Raw genomic sequence first — 14,988 nt, forward strand, 5'->3', positions numbered from 1 at the left:
GATGTATTCTCTGCCATCTTCAATAGAAATATTATAGATCAGAGCAAAAACATTATGAGGAGCACTGTGGCTACAGTTAGCAAAGCACACGTGTATTTTAGATTTTAACCCATAGTCAATAGAAGGTAAACATGGGTTAAAAGAGAATGCAGTCAGTATAATATACCATTTTAATGGAATAATCTATAAATAGTAAACACTGAGTGTAGGTTTTAATCAGACCTTCTCGTAGCAAAATGATGATAACTGTGAAATATTCTGCCTCCACAAAGTCTGTTGTTGAAATGTGTTGGAAGTAAAACATGCACTCAAAGAGAAGGCAGCTGCTCGGTCATTTTTATTTAATGTTCTATTTAATCTTTCTTTGTGATTTGTCAACATGGGAAAATTCCTTTATTTTTGTGAGCCCCATTCTAAGTGCTGGGTTTTGAATCATGAGCTAGTGAAGAATGATTTTTGATACCCATGACCTGCATGATGAGACTATATAGGGCAACGTTGTCTCCTTCACTTTTGCAAGTAGAATGGAGTCAAACTATTGGAGTCCAATCAAGAGCAATAAAAGAGGGAATTGCCCACACTTGCACAGTTCAGTGCATTGAGTTCTGGCCTCTACAAGGCTTTGCCACAGGGCAGGAGATGGGGTGGAGCTATGGAGATCCCTGCACGTCCTACTGATTTTTCTTATTGGCAGTCTGACTGGGTGTTAAATATTGCTTAAAGCTGTTTTATCACCCACAGACTCCCTTCTGAAATGCTGCTAAATAGCTTCTGTGGACGTCACAAGGCCTTTGCGAATCTCTTAAGATCTAATATGTTTGATCAGTTATACTCAAACTGAGGCTCACAAGCCACAAGTGGCTCTTTAATGTGTCTCCTGCGTCTCTTTGCAGCACATGCTATTAAAACACTGTGTGAGCTAATTGTTAACCAGTCTTAGTTATTAGCCAATCAGGATGCTTTTACTATATTTTTAACCAATTGTAGTTGATAAAATAATAATACTTGGTCAGTCATTTTGCTGTCAGAATTATATATACATATAAATGTTAAATGAAACCATGAATTAACATACTGTGACTCTTTTGGGTAATGTTAATCGCTAATTTGGCTCCTGAACCACTGAGCTCAGAATAGCACTGTGTTAGATGGTTAGGGACCTTCAGCTCATTTTACTATATGTGTGTGTGCATGCGCCTACATCCATACAGACACAAACACTTTGTAATGAATGATACTGAAAATACAGGTGAACAGGAGACCAAAGTGTAAATACATTTCTATATTTTTGTCTAGTAACATGTAGTTTTAATAGCTTATGTAAAGAAACATTTTGTAAAACGATGCTGCATTTGTTTTTCAAAAATTGAAAAGAGTGAACAGTGCTATTGAATAAATGCTGCCCTTTACATTTTGGAATTGAGTTCAATGTAAATATACTTTACGTTAGAAGAGAACAAATAGAGTTTTTCTCAGTCTGTTCTGCATTTATTTGTCCATATCATGAAGCCAAATAATTTTTTCTCTTCATTTTGCACAATGCCTAGCATATTCTGTAGCACCCAAAAAGTAATAATAATAGCAAATTATACCATGGGAGGGGAATGCAGAGCAGAGAGATTTTTTACTTCAGATTGAGCTGCATTAACAGGGCAAAACTCCATTTTCCTCTGTCCATCCTAATTTCATAGTCATTTATAAATGTTATCCTTGGCTGCATCTGTACAACCTCATGAAGCCAGTGATGGCGATCGTGAGTAACAGAGAACAGTGTTTTGCTCATGATTACATACAGATATAGACAAGTGTTAAATAACATGTATCCACAGGAATAAATTACTCAAAGAATTCAAATATCTAAAGTAAATCATACAGAGAACAATTGAGCAGCAAGGTAAAAATGTATGTCCTGAGACAGATTGCAGAGGCTCAACCTGAGTATCAGAGAAGGGACTAAGTGACCTTCTTAGCTCTCCTACAGGTGGTTAGGGTGGAGTAACAAAGCATGGCTGGAAACTGAACACCAAGTCAGGCACTTGGAGGGAGGTCAGAGAACTATGTAGGAAGAGGAGTCAGAATGCTACACACAGTTGCTAGACAACAGGGCTGTAGTCTGACATAGATGTTTTTGGCTATATTGATGCCTTGTGAAACTCTAGTAATGTCAATGGTGTTATACTAGGATTAAATTTGTCTTTTCTGAAATCTTTGTTTATTTTTGTCCAACTGACGTACCTAGAATCCCAAGTGTAAAGCAACAAGGGGCGAAAAAATCATGGGTGAAACACTTCTTTTATTGTTGCTAGACAGATGGTCAGCAGTACTACTTTATCTGTCAGGGTCCATCATAACACATCCACAGTTAGAACTGGCATTCACCTTGGAGGCAAGAGATGTGGATTCAAATCTTCTGTGTGCCTGTGGCGATATCTACACTACAGAATTATGTCAACCTAAACTACATCAGCATGCAGCCGCTGCAGTTATTACATCACTTGTGCATGTGCACACTTTACTTCTTGTGTTGGCGGAGTGTTTCGTCAGAGGTGGGATCTGAATCCATATTTTCTCCCTCCCAGGTGAGTGTCTTTATCACCAGGATATATAGTCATTCTCTTTTTAGCCCAATGATTATTTAAGAATTGATATAAAGTTTTGGAACAGCTTCAGTAGGAGAGCTTGAAAGCACAGTAGCCTATAACCTAGTGATTAAGACACTCACTTGGCAGGGTTGCGATCTGAATTCAAGTCCCTGCTCCCAAGTGGGGATTCAAACCTGGGTCGTCTTCATGCCATGAAAATACCTTAGATATTAGGTTAAAGGTTATAAAAGAAGGATGGACACCATGGTCTTTGTCTCTCTCTGCCTCTTCTGATTTGCTGACAAGTTCTGAAAATGTTACTAACAAAGTATTTTCTCTGAATTTTTGGTTTTCTGGCCCAACTGCAAAATCAGTTATTTGCCCAGCTGCTCTCTTTATTTTAACTGTGAAATATTTTTATGAAATAAAAACATATATACCCTGTCCCAGAAATCTATCTATTGTATAGTAAATGCCAGTATGTAAAGATTAGACTACTATTTATAGTACTAGTGCAAAATGCTGGGTCTTGCAGTAACAATACACTAGTGTTCGGGGCAATTACTGTAGCATGTTGATAAAGATGTCAACAGCATGTTTGTCTTATTTTTGCACTTAGTAAGGATTAATGCTTGCCACTGCACAACGTCAGTCAAGTGAAAATGTAGCTCTGAACAATACTTATAAATGTGTTTGTTATTTTTATGCCCTGTTTATTTGAACGGGAGATGTTTGCATGAAGCATAGTTGATATATTTCAGCCACTTTGGCCAGCACTGAGATGCCAAAGTACAGCAGTTAATGGTTTTACACTTGCTTATAGGACCTAAAGGGTATGTTAATGGACAAATTATCAGGTGCAATGCCTACGTCATGCATACAAAGGTATTTGGGAACCAAAAGATGCAGATAGATACTTAGTGGGAACTTCAAAGTGCCGAAGTGTGTTTGATGTTTTTGAAAATCCCACTAGACATCCGTTTGTATCTCTTGGTGCCTAAAAACCTTTGAAACTCTGACCTTAATGCTTTTCCTAACCTAATCTACGATACAGTGCTCGCACTAGAACAGGGGTCTGCAACCCGCGGCTCCGGAGCCGCATGCGGCTCTTCAGCCTCCTTGTTGTGGCTCCCTTTGGCCTTGACAAAAGAAAAAAAAAGAAAAAAAAAGAATAACCGTTATTTATTAATTTAATTTTTATTTATATATTTTATTTTTGTTTATTTTGTTGCACAGTTATCTTGGAGTTCGAGGTGATACTTTAACATCGAATTTTTAAAAAGTTTTTATAATTTGTCAATTAAAATATGCGTCACATCCACGTCTATAGCCCTCGCCTTTACCTGCAGGCAGCTTCTTGAGTGTGAGACCCCCGCGGTAAGATAACCATGAATACATCCCAAAAAAGAAAAATCTCAGAAGAAAATAGAGAGTTTAATTCTGCACGGACAGATTCCTTTGCCTTCACTGCCAACGACGCTGGCTTACCTGTGTGCTTGATATGTGGCGAGAAATTAGCAAACAACAAAAAATGTAACATTGAAAGACATTTTCAAAACAAGCACTCAGCATTTTCTGAAAAGTACCCAACTGAAGATGATGGAAAAGAGAGCGATTTCGAACTACTACGGAAAGTTGAGCAGAGCAAACATACTTTCAAGAAGTGGATCAACTCTCCAAACTCAACTACAGCTGCTAGTTTTGTGGCAGCTCATAAGATTGTAAGGAGGGGGAAGCCGTTCACAGATGGAGAATACATGAAAGAATCGTTCATAAAAATATCAGAGCATCTGTTCTCCAAATTCAAAAACAAACAGGAAATTATTCAGAAAATTAAAGAAATGCCTCTCTCTGCAAAGACCGTCAAGGACAGGACCATTAAAATGGCAACAAACATCACCAGTAAGCAAATTGATGACATCAATTCAGCTCAAGCATATTCAATTGCCTGTGATGAGTCAAGTGATCTAAACGATATTGAGCAGACAGCACTGTTATGCAGATATGTGAACTCTGATGGGCCGCAGGAAGAACTGATTGAACTCATACCGCTGAAGGGCCAAATGCGGGGACAGGACATTTGTGAGGCTGTTTTGAGTTGTCTAAAAGCCAAAGGAATAAACACCACTCACCTGGTGTCAGTGTCTACTGATGGTGCACCCAGTATGAGAGGAGCACAGAAGGGCTTTGTGAATTTACTTCAAAAGTTGCTGGATCGAAAGCTGATGACATTTCACTGCATCTTGCACCAAGAAGCACTGTGCGCTCAAACATTCCCTCCTGAATGTGTGGAAGTGATGAACCTCGTTATTAAGATAGTGAACAAAATAATTGCAAACGGGTTAAACCACCAACAGTTTTGTTCATGGTTAGATGAAGTCGAGAGCGCATATTTGGATCTCCTGCTGCACAACAGAGTTCGGTGGCTGTCAAGGGGAGATGTGCTGAAACGCTTCTCTGCTTGTCTGGAACATGTGAAAACCTTCTTGGAAAGCAAAGGCCTCAGCTATCCCAAACTGGGAGACCTCGATTGGCTGGAAAAGTTTTATTTCATGGTGGATATGACAAGTCACTTAAACACACTGAATAAAAATCTCCAGGGAAAGGGAAGCACGGCCCTGCAGTTGCTGGAGGATGTTCTGGCGTTTGAGCGCAAGATGACAGTGTTTGCCAGAGATGTACAGAGAGGTACGCTCTCTCACTTCCCCTCCCTGAGAGAGTTCAAAGAAGAGAACAATCACATAAATTGTGATTATTTACACCGTGCAATTATGGCAATGCAAGCTGCATTTGGAGAAAGATTCAGCGAGTTCAGAAAGGAAAAAAACACTCTGTCCTTCCCTGTCACACCGCTGGACATCGACCCATCCCTGCTGAACATATCCGCATTCACAGGGATAAGTCAGCCCGATCTTGAAATTGAACTGGCCGACATAGCGGATAAAGACTTATGGGTGTCCAAGTTCAAAAGCCTGACAGCGGATCTCGAAGAAGTCGCCCGTCAGAAGGCCACTCTCGCTAAAGAGCACAAATGGAATGATATTGAAAACCTCCCCAAACCCGACAAACTTGTTTTTGAAACATGGAGTGCCATTCCCGACACGTATATGAACATGAAAAAGTATGCATTTGGAGTCCTGTCCATCTTTGGCTCAACATACTTATGCGAGCAAGTTTTCTCGAGCATGAACTTCATAAAGTCCAAATATCGCTCCCGCCTCACAAATGAGAGTCTACAGTCCTGTGTGAAGATCAAAGTCACATCTTACAGCCTTGACATAGGGAAGATCAGCATCGAGCTTCAGAAACAGAAATAGCATTAAACAGGTGAGAACACTAGCATTTAATAGGCTATTATTATTCAGAAAAAAACATTTATTTCAGACCCGGAGCTGATGTAGTTTTTTATTGTATGTTCAGGTGCTTCGGTTGATTGCTGGCCGAGAAAGAAACCCGAAGAGGATGAGAGCACACTGAAATGGACTTGTCAAAAAACGTTCCTAATTTTATGTTTACTTTTTTAAAACTGCTAAGCTGCAACTATATGTTTTTTTATATTAAAGTGGGCTACGTTTTATTTTAATTTTACACAAATACGGGAAGGACTCAAAAAGGCCTGCATAGTTCAGTGTTTAATTTATTTCAAAGTAGGCCTACACATGCACACTGCACTTCTGTTTGTTGTATTCTGTTGTTGTAACAGGTAAAATTTAAAAAAGATTAAAACTTTTAAAAGTTTATAAGCAGTGTTATGTTTTGCGGCTCCAGACTATTTTTCTTTAGTGGAAGAGGGGGCAAAATGGCTCTTTTGATAGTAAAGGTTGCCGACCCCTGCACTAGAAAGTCCAAACTCCCCATTTCATAGAGTTTGGTTTTCTTTGTTAAGAAAATAATCAGACAATATAAAAGGTCATCTTATTCCTTATCTGTATGTGTGGCTGCTCTAAGAGTTCTTCTTTCAGCATTTGGAGAGAGGTTTTAATTTCTCCTTGGCTTATCCATACTTTTCCTAAATTTAATAAAGCATCAGCTTAGATGTACAGATTTTACAAAGAGCCACTCAGGCTAAGCAGGCTGTATAAAACATATGCTGCTATGGCCAACATTTAAAAAAGCATTTTAAATAAATAATTTAAAAAAAAACAAATAAAACACTGCCCTTTCATTAGCTAGATTTCAATACTCTTTAACTGATGTTAAGGCCCCTTTTTATCTCTCTGGTTTTATAAAGGTGCCTGAAAAGAAAATCAGAAAGAAGGCCCTATGAAATACTCCCTGTAAAAGAGCACTCATCCTGTTCTGCAGCTCTACAGTGGCTGTGCCAATGTTCCTGGGTGTTTCAGGGTGGGGAAAGCCAGAGGTAGGGGCTGAACAAGTGGCAGATGAGGCTCTAGGCTGAAGCACAGTGCATTTGGTATCCTCTGTTTATTACCCCTTACAGGCCACAGGTTATTTTAGAGTAGCCATGAGTTTTCAAAGGGATCTAACTATATTGGTTGTTAGGAATGGTTGTAACAAGCTGTTTCTGAGCTAGAAGAACACACAAATAACATATTCATGCCAGCATTCCAAATAGGGGTATATTTTGGATGGCTTTTGTAATTAAAAAGCATTTTGACTAATTTTCTTTAGCCTTTGCAGAACAATTCTCCTTAGCCTTCAAAGCAACATTTAGCAATCTGAACTCAGTTGAATTATGCTTGAATGTAACTAAAGAATAATGATTGTTTAAGACCATTACATCTGGATATGGGCGTGGAACTGGAGTGACAGCAAGAATAGCGGAAACCCTGATCCAGGCTTGCATTGTGTGACATGTTGGGAATCATCCAGACCAGTAAGAAGTTCTGTTAACAGCTGTCATGTAACCTGGGGTGTCTTAGTGCTGTGCAGCTATAGCTCAGAACCCTGACAGCAGTAACCTGCCCACAAGCGTAAAAGTATCACCCTAACTTCTACTAGCCAAGTTACTACTTGCAGAGTGACCCCAAGAGTCCTTCCAATCCCAAGTCTCCCCCACACCACCCTTCTCAAGTTCTTAACTACCAGATAGTTGGACTTTTCCCTTCTGGTTCATCACCTCTGAACGAGTGAAACCAGCCCCCAAGTTATCAGTTAACTTTGGCACATACACTCCATACAGTTTTCACACCAGTGACCTGCTCGGGGTAAAAATAGTCAACGTTTTATTTAATAGAAAAATCACAGATTCACAGATGAAATAGTAAGGAAAGGCAAACACATACAAGTTACATAGAAAATAACCATAAAGACTCAACTTCAGGCTTTATACTTCTATATTAGATAAATTCCCTCTTCTAGTACCAGTTACATATTGCCTTTGAATAGTTTCCCAGTGTGACCCTTAGATCTAGGGGAGATCCAGAGTTCACAGAAAGCCACCCGCCTTTGAGACTGTTACCGTCAGTTCTGGATAACTTTCACTTCAAACCTCTCTCTTTTTAACAGGGTTTTCAGGAATTTTTTTTCTTTCTCTCTGTGGTAATACATGCTGCAGGAAATTCACTCTCAACTTGGTAGTGGGGCTGTCTCAGTGTCTTCCTGTTAACTGTAATGTTCCATCATTTGCCTTTTCCTGGGTTGTACCATCATTTGATACATAAATATTTGGCTTGAGAGGTGCCCCTCCCTCAAGGTGACCAGATGTCCCAATTTTTTAGGCATAGTCCCAATATTTGGGGGGTTGTTTTATATAGATGCCTATTACCCCCATCTCATCCCAATTTTTCACACTTGCTGACTGGTCACACTCCCCTCTCTGTTGTGAGGTACATTTAAAATTGTAGTTAAGGTCATGAGCACAGTAGTCTATAAAGATGAATGTATAGATTCATAAACACAGTCTGTATACATATCTCATAATGACCATCAAGTTCAGAACAATACAAGCTTTCCTAGAAAATCTTAGTCAATATTTTTATACACGGTAACATTCTATATGACCAGTTGATCATTTGCTTACTTTTTGGGGTTCAGATACTCTGTTCTCCCCTTGGGGTGTCTGGACTCACACATGGTCATAAGGGATGTATAATTATCAGGTAGTTGCCAAATCAAAGGTACTACAACTGAGGAAATAAGGAGGCCTTGTCTCCCACAACTTCTGCCATATAAACATCCCATCAGTATGGATGCAGGATTAATACAGTCTTACAGAAGTCCTCCTTAATCCTATGTCTTTGCTTAACATGCCTGCATCACTTCATAAAACCGGCTCTGCAATGGGATGATCAAAACTAAAGGACAGGCCTGGACTGAAGCTATGGATTGGACTTGGAGTCTAGATAGCTCATGCAAATGAGCTCCATGACCTCCAGAGACATGCAGGACTTCTTGATGATTATCTATCTCCCCCTGCTGATGTAATGCGGTGTTAACATATCTAAAGTTACAGTAACACCCATGTAGCAGCTCTTATGTGGAGAAGCAAAGGAGTCAGAGATGAGGTCTCAGTTGTCAGGTCTTTTGTTTTCCATTTTTTCTGTTCACCAATAACCTCTTGATTGCCTTGAAGAGTGCATTAAAACTTATTTTTCTTTGGAGCAATCCAATTGTAGCCACTGCTGGGGGAGTGCTTGATTTGATCAATGGCCAGATTCGTCTCAATAAATCTAACTGTAATGGATATTTAGGAACAAAGATTATAAAATGTTACCCATTTTCATTACCTCATATGTGCATGGTTAGACGGATATGCTTTGCAGTACGATAATCTGGGGGTTCAAATTATAAAGGCAAGTACTAAATAAAGGCTGATAAAGCCTCTTCAGTCATCAACTGTAGGACTTAGCTGATGAGATGAACCTGATTTGGAATATATAATATTGATTAATTTTAATTCTTGATGAAAGACATTCTGTTTTCAGACAGCTGTCATGAAGGGCTTACCCTCCAGAAAATCATGTAAGGAGGTGGAGGAGGGGAGAGAAGTTGAGAAGAAAATTACTACTTTCAAAAAAAGTGAATAGTCACATCCCAGTATGCCTTAGTTTCAACTGTTATTCCTTAAAGACAGCTGAAAAGGCACTATTGAAACAAAACTGATCAACTAGCCTAGGGATTTATGTTTATTTAGGTTTATAAGACATTGACAAAACAGGTGCATATCTCAAGCCCTTGTAGTTATTTAAATGCACAGCTAAACATAGAAACAGAACAGCCATCTCCAGAAGCAACCAAGTATATCAAATGTTATTGCCTGATTACAGGTACACACTTAATCCTCCAAAGGCATCTGCCTGGGCAGATGGTGCTTCTCATAGGGCTGTAGCTTCCTCTTGGGTGCTATAATTGTAATTCTCCTGGAGTCAGGTGACTACACCAGAATATTGGCTTTCATTTTAAAACAATGTACATTTCTAGTCCTCATTGTTCCAGAGAAAATATTGATAATATAAATCCTAAAGGCTCAAACATCTGAAGGCAAATAAATAGGCCCAACTTTAAAAAAAAAAAACAATTTCTAAGCCAGTCTCATGCCTTTCTGGGGCCTGACTTGTGATTGTTTGAACTCTTGGTTCTCCTTTGTTTGACTGTACACATATACATTCCCTTGTAGGTGTTTGTGAACCCAGTACACTTGACTTGGAAACTTTTGCCAGCAGTACCACAAGATGGCACATGCACCCTGGCTCCCCTAATGCTCTCAGATGACGACATGGCTGCTGCCTCCTTCTCAGTTCTTTCTCACTGCCTGTGGCAAGAGTTGGCACTCCCCATAACATTTACTTTGGTTAGCCAGCATCTCTACAACTTTTAGTGTATAGTGTTAGAATTAGTAGTAGATTAGTTAGTAAGTTAGTTATAGTTTAGTAGTTATCCTGAAGGGTTTTAAAATGAAAAAATCCCCAGGTTTTAAGCAATGTGCCATGTACAGGGCTGTTATCCCTATCATGATTAAGAACAAGAGCGACTTGATTTGATTGGGAGAGGATCATGTGAGGGACAAATGTTCTATTTGTATCTCCTTCCACATCAGGATAGAAAACAGAGGAACTTTCATCTTAAAGTCCATCTCATCATGTAAGAGGTGATGCGTCCTGCATCAGAGCCAAGCGCTGACCATGAAGCAGATGACTCAGAATCGTCTAGAAGTGCCCTCCAGTTCCTTTTGTTTCAAAATGCATGTCCAGTGATAAATGTTATGCTTCATCTTCTCTGTCAGCCTCATCAAAGCGACCCAGACGTTCTGATTCTGATAAAACCTCAAAGTCTCAGACTTCTCTCAGAAAATCTTTTGGAAGTCCTCCAGTACCAGCCTCCAGTTTGAGGCTTCAGAAATTTAAGCGCTTACCGGTTCCATCTGAGGTGTCACCATTGACTCCAGCTCCTTCTCCTGTCTGGGTCTGAAAATAAATGTGGATGAATCACAGTTACAACTGGCACAGCACATAACCTTCACAGAAGCACCGCCATTGCCAAGACATTATTGGTCACAGACCTTCATCAGCTCTCTGATAACTTTATCCTAGTTGAGGATCTCCTGTCTCAGAACCAAGGCAAGTCCCTACATCTCTACCTTCAATCTGTCCATGTCATGGTTTGGATGATCTCTGGTTGAATTCTTCTGAGAAATCATGCTCTTGAGGGGTTCAGGCCATCTTGATAAGCAACAGAAAGAAATTCACTAGAGCCATGTACACAGCAAAGTGGAAGAGATTTTTCGATTTTGGCACAATCTCACTATTTATCACCTCATCACACAGAGGTCACATGTGCTGGACTATCCGTTGCACCTGAAGTCCTCAGGATTTGCAATTAGTTCTGTGAGCCTGCACCTGGCTTCTGTTTCTGTGCTACATCCAACAATAGATGGGTTTTGCATTTTCTCTCAACCTCTCATTTTCTCAATTTTTGAAAAGTCTACTCAACGTTTACCCTCCTGTGTCTGATCTTCTCTCAACTCGTAGGAAATTCTCTTCTCCTGCCTATGCAGAGAGCTTCATTACTGTTATTGTTTATGAAGATGACTTTTCTGGTGGTGATCACTTTTGCTAGGAGGGTTTCTGAACTTCAAGCTCTTCTGGCTGATCGTCCTTTCCCGGACTTCCATAAAGATAAAGATAAGGTTTCCCTTAGGCCACACCCTAAGTTTATGTCTAAGGTAGTTTCAGCTTTCCATCTGAATCAATTATTCATTTGCTCGTGTTTTTCCCTAAACTCCAATCTTCTAAAGTGGAAGAAACACTTCATACTAGAACTTCTCCCAGGCTTTTCATAACCTATGCTGACAGAGCCAAAGGGCAATCAGGGCCCACTCAGCAAACCTCACATTGGATTTCTGACTGCATTAAGTTCTGCTACAATCTTGCTAAAGTCTCTCCTCCACTGAGAATAATGGCTCACTCCACCAGGGCTCAGTCTACTTCATCAGTTCTTTCTGGGCAATTTTCCAATAGCTGATATCTACAAGGCAGCCATGTGGTCATCTATATGTACTTTTTCTGTTCATCCCCCAAACTTCTTGTGACAAAGCCAACTTTGGCAAGTTGGTGTTACTATTTCTGAAGTCCCTCCACCTATAAGGAAACTGCTGATGAGTCACCTGCAATGAACTGTATATGTGCACAATCACTACAAGGGGGAAAAAGGTACTTACCTGCACAGTGACTGTTGTCCTTCCAGATGTGTTGTGCACAGATGCTCCCACCTTCTCCTCTACTTTGGACATTATATGCAGCAGTATGAAGGGACAGAAAAGGAGGTAGTAGCCACACTCTTTTTATGGCCTCACTTGAGAACACAAGGAGAAGGGACCAGCTAAAGTCTGACTCGGGTGCACTGGGCACACAAACACCTGCAGTGGAATGTATATGTGCACAACATATCTTGAAGAACAACAGTTACTGTATGGGTAAATGACCGTTTTTGTTGGCAATACCAGAAAAAAGAAGGAAAATGAGATACCTGTGCTAAAGAGCTTACCACCTAAGTCCCTGAACTTACAATTGGATCTGCTAGCAGAGACCTGTGTGCCAGTGCAGAACCCCACTAAAGTTGACCCCTCAGTCAGATCTACTTGTTAATGTGCCTGTGCACTGGAATAACGGTCTATGCTAGAGGATTCCGTTACAGGATTGGGATCAGGAATGAGAGTAGGTGCACTGTGGGTTTATTTTTTACTAAAAGTTAAAACGCTCATTTATGATTATTGAAAGAAAAAATGATTGTCTAACAACTGCAACAATGAGAATTTTTCTGGTCTTTAGCTTGAAAACTATATTGCAAAACCCTCCACTGTTAAATCTAATTTTAGCAGCTACTTCCTTATTGGTCTGCAACAATCAGAATAACCATGGTAACAGTAATTGATGCTTCTCTTGGTCTTCCTACCCCCTCACCTCCTTCCCCTTCCTTTCTCTTCAGAACTGAAGGTGCTGTTAGATTAAAATAAAGGTGTCTCTAATCAGAGGAATAATGTAAGATTATAAATATTTTTATATTAAACACGCTCATTGTTCAGTAATTAAATCCTTTTTTAAAAGTACATCTGGGTCAAATTCTTATTTAAAAAATGTGCACTGCTGTTCAGAATTACTTCATTACCCAAGTTCTGAAGCATCTCTTATCTGTCTAGCTGCAAGTTTGAGCAAGCTTGACCTCCTGTTTGTGACTGGCTCGTCATAAACATTTCTTAGAGGTGAACTAATGCAGTGGCGTCCCATAAAATTTATGGGATCTGAGGAATTCCATGTTATATCCTTCCCTCTATGAAATTACACTTTACAAAGGGAATGAAATAGATTCTTTAGACTAAATTAAATGCCCTTCATTTCCTAATTTGTAATGTATAGAAGAAACGTTGGTTTCTTAGCTCCAATTAGAAAGAAAATATGCACTGTATAGATAAATGCTTTTTTCTTGTGAATGTTGCCTGACATTGTTCGGATGTTAGTTTCATGCAGGAAAAGATATGTACTTTTAGGTTTTAAATTGTGCTTTTAGTAAATAATCCCTTTAGATAAGAAAGTGTGCATTAGTTCTACCAAAAAAATATCTAACCAATATAAATATGCTAAATACAAAATTATTCTGAATAGTGAAACAAGAAAAGTGAAATAAAGGTTAACCAATCTTATAAAGTAATCCTCTTCTTCAAATCCATCCTCAGAATGTGTTTTCTTCATCTTTCTAGTGCTGATTCACACTTTTGGTACACTTTAATAGAAATGTGTATTTTAATGGAACCAGTGTAGAAAATGCTGAAAACATTTCATGTTGTATAAACCTTGCTCCCATTCCCACCCACGGAGACTAATGTAATCCTAACCCAGAAGCTGATCCCCAATACCTATTGAAGTCACTGTTGTTGTTTTTTCCATTGACTTTGGTGGGCAGGATCAGGTCCTTAGCATTTACGCTCCTCAGCGCACAAGTCATGTCTTCTAGTAATAATAATCCCTCATTAGGAGTGCACCTTTGCCACTCTGGTTTAAAGAGAGGCTGTCCTTAGTTTGTAGCTATCACTTTCATAAGAGTAAGAGTAAGCCACACTCTTATCACACAGGCTTCAGCTGGTCATCTGTAGGTATAATGAAGGATTTTTTTCCCCTCGATGTACAATTGACCGGATGTATTTTGGGTTGTTTATTTTTTATTTTTGCCTGATATATTGGGGATTGGCTATAGCTGGAAATAGAGCATCAAGTCAGGGCGTACTAGGGCTCTGAGGTGGTGCAGAAAATCGTCTTTCTTAGATGCTTCGGTGGTATGTCTTGCTCAGGGTCAAACTGATTACCACATTTGGAGTCGGGAAGGAATTTTCCCCCAGGTCAGTTTGGCAGTGATCTTTGGTGAGTTGAGGGTGGGGGGGAGGGTGTGTCACTTTCCTCTTCAGTATGGGGCATGGATTGCTTGCTAGCATAATCTGGGAATATCTCACATAATCAATTCCCTGCCATTGCAGGGGCCTCAGGGTTTGGTGGTACCTTGGCCTTTCCTGTTCTCTGCCTGTGGCACATAATAATTTAGTTTACTGAGGATTGAAATGTTTTAATCTCACTAAAGTAATTGAGCTAAATAAAGGGGTATCTGGTTGAAGTTCTATGGCCTGCGATATACAGAAGATCAGACTAGATGATCTAATGGTCCCTTCTGGCCTTAAACTCTATGAAAGCTGCAAGGAAAAGTAACTAAATGTAATAGAAGTCACTCTTGTTTTGCAATTGCTGTTGAAATACTTAAACTGAATAGAAGTTATGTTTTCTAAAAGAAAATACAGGAGCCTTTACTGCAATCAGGCTTTCCTCAGTGATACAATTAGATTTTTTTTTTTTTACGGAATAGCACAAATCTCTTGTAAAAACAGGATTAGACTGGCCACCATATTGCAAGTTGTGACTAATCCTCCTTAACATGGAAAATATGAAAATCTCCCATGGTTCTT

At 39.5% G+C, this 14,988-nt stretch overlaps 1 protein-coding gene across 2 annotated transcripts in view; it reads left to right on the forward strand.

Moving 5' to 3' along the window:
* MYO16 (myosin XVI) overlaps positions 1 to 14,988 on the forward strand; it is a 575,450-nt gene that overhangs the window by 212,397 nt on the left and 348,065 nt on the right. The gene's annotated exons all lie outside the window — the stretch shown is intronic.

The sequence above is a fragment of the Mauremys reevesii genome, linkage group 1, assembly GCF_016161935.1.
Source record: "Mauremys reevesii isolate NIE-2019 linkage group 1, ASM1616193v1, whole genome shotgun sequence".
NCBI classification, from domain to species: Eukaryota; Metazoa; Chordata; order Testudines; family Geoemydidae; genus Mauremys; species Mauremys reevesii.